The following is a 6,475-nucleotide window of genomic DNA, read 5'->3' on the forward strand; positions in this document are numbered from 1 at the left end:
ATTGAAAATCCATGTGCATTGATAATGTTATGTTTATTTTTATGCTAAAAAAAAATCCAAAAGTACTCAAGTAATTAAGTAATTAAATAAGGGAACAAAATTACCCGAATGCTAAGTTAAGTTAATGAAAAGATCAATGCATATGTGATAAAAATTAAAAGAAAAGTTGATGCATGAGTATGTAATGCAAAAGTGAGAATTTTGGGTAGCTAGGCATGAATTTAAAGTATATAGAATGTGTATATAGGTAAGAGCTTAGGTTAATCAAGGATTTAATTTATAGCTCACTTAGCCATATATATACCCTCACCTTTACCTTAGCCCCATTACAACCTTGAAAAGACCTCATGATGTTTGCATTGGTGCATTAAATGCTTGTTGATTGGTTAGGTGAAGAACAAGATTTAGAAAGCATGATTAGAGAAGAGTAGAGTGATTACCCTATACACTAGCGAGACTAGAGTGCATATACACCACCAATGAGGGTTCAATGCTTAATTCTATGTTCCCTGCTTTCATGAGCTATCTTCTTACAAGTTTACTTGTCTTTACTGTATAGTTTGAATTAGTGGAGTTTGAGTTATTTTTGTCTTGAAGAACTTATTTATTTTAACCAAGTAGACAAAATCATATAGTTGCATTCATATACATAGGTTGCATTGCATTGCATGAGTCTTACTTTTCCCTACTCATTTATTTTACTCTCCTTAAGCTAAGCATGAGAACATGCTAATATTTAAGTGTGGGGAGGTTGATAAATCGCTATTTTATGGTTTATCTTGTGTTTAATTGAGTGGTTTCATCAAGCCTTTAATTACTTATTCATACTAATTGCATGATTTTATAATTCCTTCCTAATACTGTTTTATGGTTGAAAACTTGCTTCCTAGAGATCTTTAATTAGTATATTTTAATTCTCCTTTATACCATTCGATGCCATGATCCGTGTGTTAAGTGTTTCAGGCTTCATAGGGCAGGAATGGCTTAGAAAATGGAGAGGAAGCTTGCAAAAATGGAAGGAACACAAGAAACTAAGGAGATGACCAACGAACATTGACGCGCACGCATGGCTCACGCGAGCGCGCGGAATCGAGAAAATCGCAGCGACGCGAGCGCGTACCTGACGCGTACGCGTGGATTGGAGTCTGCACGAATGACGCGAACGCGTGAATGACGCGCTCGCGTGACAAGGAAAATCGCTGAATGACGCGAATGCGTGGATGACGCGTACGCGTGACCTGCGCGATCTGCAGAATTAACAGAAAACGCTGGGGGCGATTTCGGGCCGCATTTTGACCCAGTTTTCGGTCCAGAAACACAGAATAAAGCCAAGGAACATGCAGAGACTCAACACGCAACTTGACACAACTTCACATACTCTCATTAGGATAGTTTTAGGTTTTTAGATCTGAATTTAGAGATGATTACTTCCCCTCTAGGTTCTCTTTACATTTATAGTTTATTGCTTTTGCTCTTGGATATTGAAGAAGTCATTACCTCTGTTGAAGATACTATTCTAGTTTGTTTCTTTACTTACTCTTTTATTTATTTATAACATATTCTTAATTCTTGCTTAGAGTAGTAATTGGATTATTTTCATGAATTGTTAGTGCAAAGGATTACTTTTATTTTTAATTATTTTTGAATCCCTATTTTATTTAATTTATCATGTCTTCTTCTATTATTTTTATGAGCGTTATATTCATGTCAATGGATTAGACTCCATACTTGACATGGGAGGGTTGATTAAAAAGAGACACTTGAGTTGGAAGGCTTAAGTGCTGTTTAACTGGAAACTGTTGGCTAGTTCTGTATTTACTAACGCTAGACCTTCCCAAGGGAGAGGACTAGGATTTGCGAATAAGAGTTAGCTCAATCACTTGACTTTCCTTTATTTAGTAAGAGTTAACTAAGTGAAAACAACAACCTTTTTAATACTACACTTAAGAGATCCCAACAAGGATAGAACTTTCAATTAATCATTCTCCCAGTCAAGGCTTTTTATTAGAATATTAATAATCATTCTTAGTTTTATTGCTTTAAATTATAATTATTTAATTGCTCATTATCCAAATTCAAACTCTCACGAACATTCCTGATTAATAAGTTAGCACCCTTTCCTGCAACTCGTTGGGAGACGACCTGGGACTCATACTCCCAGTCTTATTATTTCTAAATTTTGTGACAACTTTTCTAAATTGACAAGGCAGATCTTAGCTGGTTAAGAACTATACTCTCAACGCATTCTCTATATTGATTTCTTAATTAGCCAACTTCTGCCCTCACGCCAAGCTCCGTGTGAAATACAAGTCCTTCTACGCAATTTCGGCATGACTCAGCAGCCGGAGCGCTGACCTAGCAGTACCACCTCTATGTAGGCCGCCCGAACGACGTCGTTTTGCTTGTAGGGGGTGAATGAATCAGAACGGTGTCGTATTGTCATGTTGGGGTATTGAAAAGTTTCTTGGGGAAGGGTTGATCATTCGTTAGTCTTTCTTCTACTTCTCTTCAAACGTTTCTTCTCTTCTTTGTCCAGAGAATGCAGTCACAGTAGGGCACGTTCTCGTTAGCGATTTTCTGAGTTCATTGGCAGGAGAAGGAAGGACGCCAACCGTATGAAGTTGGTGAACCAGAGGGTACCATCATCGTGAGCATCAACAAGGTTAGCAATGCAGTGACGAGTTGAAATTAAATTTTTTTTTTTGGGTTTTCATTGAAGGCTCTTTACTTGAGTTGTTGATTGAGGTGATTTCATCTTCGTTTGGTGTTTTGTTGAGATTTCTATGTTGTTAGGTTTTTTGTGGTTACTATGTTTGCATGGGGTTTGGATTGATCTTTTTTTTTTATGTATCAAACAGGAAATCTTTTCTCTAATGATACAGTTGTTTAGTTATGGTCAAAAGTTAGTGCTGCATGTGTTTAATTTGTTTATTTATATATCTTGAAGATTGATGAAGTTCTGGACATTATGTTTCATCATGGAGAAACTTTCGAAAAGGGTGTTGATGGAAAGATGGGGTACTATCCTGATAATAGAAACTGCCTCGGTGATGTTAAGGTGGATAGGTTGGATGTATTTTATCTGATAAACTATTATAAGGAGCTAGGTTATGACAGAATGAAAGAATTTTGGTGGCTTGTACCTGGAAAGAGCATAGGAGAGGGTTTAAGAAAGTTAAACACTGATGCAGACTTAAGAGAGATGTGTCGGATGGGTTCACGAAACCAGGGTCTTGTTGATATCTTCATTGAACATGAGGTTTCATCACCTGAACTTCTGCAAGGAAGGAGGTTATGGCATACGTTGATGATCAAGTAAGGGACATTGGAGAGCAAGCAAAGGAAAATACCATAGCTGTCCCACACAATGGTGCCAACCCAAATGCCAGAAAGTCTCCTACTGTTAATGTTAGTCGACCTAGGTAGCAGGGGGTTAAAGCCTCAGTTAAGGTGCCCACTGAACAAAAACTAAAAAAGAAGACTAAGCACCCCGAAACCAACTCAAACCAAAGTGAACAGGAGGTATTGCCTGAGGTCTGCTACTGGGGTAGGTTGCACAAAAGAAAAGTGAGAAAGTATCCCAACTTCAGACATTGTGATGCAAATACCTTCTTCAAGACAAAGTATGATTTGTCATTGAATAGGAATTCAATTTCAAGGGCACTATCTAATGCTAGAAATCTTGTATATAGTGATGAAAAGGCAAGGGACTATGGAGAGACACTTTTGAAAACCAACCTGAGTTTGACTGTTCAGATTTGCACCATTCCGCAGCCAAACGGTGAGGGGATTCTTGAGAAGATGTATGTGTGTTTAAGTGGCTGCAAGAATGGATTCAGGGCTGGCTGTCGTCCGCTCATTGGACTTGATGGTGCTTTCCTGAAGACTGGATTTGGAAGCCAGATTCTTTCAGCTATTGCACAGGATGCTAACCATCACATATACGTCATTGCATGGGCAATTGTGGAAGTTGAAAACACCACGAACTGGAAATGGTTCCTTGAACTATTGCACGAAGACTTGGGAGATTACAAGACACATGGTTGGTATTTTATTTCTGATATGCAAAAGGTATGTGACTGTTTATGCCTTTGATTTCTATTCTTATTACATTGGATGCACTGTATTATGTAACCTGCTACTGATACGTGACAAGGACTTGTTTAGTTGCACGATAACATAAGTTAGGGACTATTATGGTGCTGAAAACACAATGTGAGGGGCTATTATGGGGAGGAAATTAAAACACAATGCGGGGGTTATTATGGGTCACAATACTAGTGTATTCTAATGCAACTCACATTGCAAGTGCCTCTGCAACTGCAACAGCGTCTGCTACTGTTACTGCTGCTACAACTGATCCTGCCCCTCTTGTGGAAGTGGATGTCCAACAGGCTGAGATTGATCTATCTCAGCCCTCATACTCTGAAGCAGAATATTTCCAAAAGGTATTGTACTATAATGTTTCATGTTACTTATTGTAGGACTGTTTATTGTTACTTATTGTACCATAATGTTTCATGTTACTTATTTTCTAGGACTATTTATTGTTACTTATTGTTTGTACTACAGGAGCATCCACTTAAGAGGAAGACACCAACAAGACCTGCAAAATTGCCACTTAGAAGAAGGTCACCTCCTCCAACAGGCTCTGCATCATTGAATCTAATGTAGGGAGCTAGTGATGCAACTGCAACATGGTTGGCCAACTTCCTCAAGCATGTGCCCACCCCAGGATTCAAACTGCCAAGAAAGAAGTGATTATGTCCATAGCTTTAGGTTGTCACTCTGAAAGTCTATGTTTTTTTGTGAAACAATTATGACAATCTTTTCTTTGTTTTTATTTTGCTCATGGTGATTCATAGACACCTCTGTAACTTTTTAATGCTAATTAGGTTGCTGGAAAATAGCTGAAACAATGCTCGGTATCTTTTTTATTGTTATTGTCATCACTGCATTATTGCAGAACCTTATATGAACTAATGTTATTATCAATCAGTTATGAATGATGCTTTATGTTAGCTTTCATTATTGTTGCTTATCTATGAGATAATTGGGTGTTCAATTACGTTTACAATAACAAAAGCATAGAAACAACCTACCAAAGAGCACAATCATTCAATGCATCAAAACCAATCTTATATTAATTACAATGTTTATAAAATGGATTACATTAACATCATGGTTCTGTGTGCAGTTCTGAGTCTAATCAAACATTCAACAGCAACACTAACACAAACACAAATAATACGAAAACCTCTAAACCAAGTACTTGGACCATCACTTTTATATTTTTTACATCTGCTTTCAGTTTACCCACATTCCAAGCAATGTTCATCTTCATCTCACCATGCTCATCTTCTTCATCAGATTTCACCAGCACCTCATCTTGTACAGAATCTGCCCAGACAAATAATCCACACCTATTCTTTCTACTAGTCTGCAAATATACATCAACCTTAGCAAACAACCACCTCAAATAACCAACGCTTGAAATTTTAGATAGTTAGTGGACTCATTATAATTTGGACACCGAAGAACGGCTTATTAGGATGCATCTCCGTCCCTGACCACCGAAGGACAGGCTTACACCCACAACCGCACCACTCTGGAACTGGTGAATGCCGGCTATGCACATTGTTTCTTTTCCTATTTCTGGTGGCAGAGGAGCGATTCGACCTTCCTGAAACGTGACTGTCACTCATGGTGGAAGAGAAGGAAGAAGAAGAATCAGAGCAAGAATAAGTAGAAACAGAAGCGCTATAGCAGGATAGCGAAGAGATTTATAAAGGAAGAAGGAAGAACTACGTTAGGGTTTATGATTGGTGCCAAGGACTAAATTGGGGAATTTTGAACGTATTCCACATCAGCTGGCCATTTTGGACGTCTTACGTGGAGGTGGCACCGCCAGGTCAGTGCTCCGACTGCTGAGTCATGCCGGAATTGGGTAAAAGGACATGTATTTTGCACGGAACTCAAACTTGAGGGTACATTTAGAACAATTGGAAACTAAGGGGCAACATTGGTGCACGGGCCCAATCTAGAAGACCATTTTGGGAATTTACTCAGAATATGTACATCACATAAATTTTAGTGTACAATACAAAAATCTTAATGTATAACACATAATTTTTTTGTGTATAGTACAGAAATTTTTGGAAGACTATATATCTAAAATATTGACTCACCTAACTAACAAAATATATTCGTAGCAAAAATTTATATGCTATATACAAATATTTATATATTATGTGTAAAAATTTTTATACTATATCAATAAATTTGTATATATATATAAATTTTTGTATTATATATAAAATTTTTGTACTATATTAATAAATTTCTGTATTATATATAAAAAAATTTATATACTGTAGAAGTAAAAAAAAATTATGACTAATGTGTACATTTTTTTCATAAAACTTGTGCCAATTTAATTAAAGAATAAATGACCATTTCTACCCATGAGAGATGA

The sequence above is a fragment of the Arachis ipaensis genome, chromosome B3 (genome assembly GCF_059453495.1).
Source record: "Arachis ipaensis isolate K30076 ecotype BB chromosome B3, ASM5945349v1, whole genome shotgun sequence".
Taxonomy (NCBI): domain Eukaryota; kingdom Viridiplantae; phylum Streptophyta; class Magnoliopsida; order Fabales; family Fabaceae; genus Arachis; species Arachis ipaensis.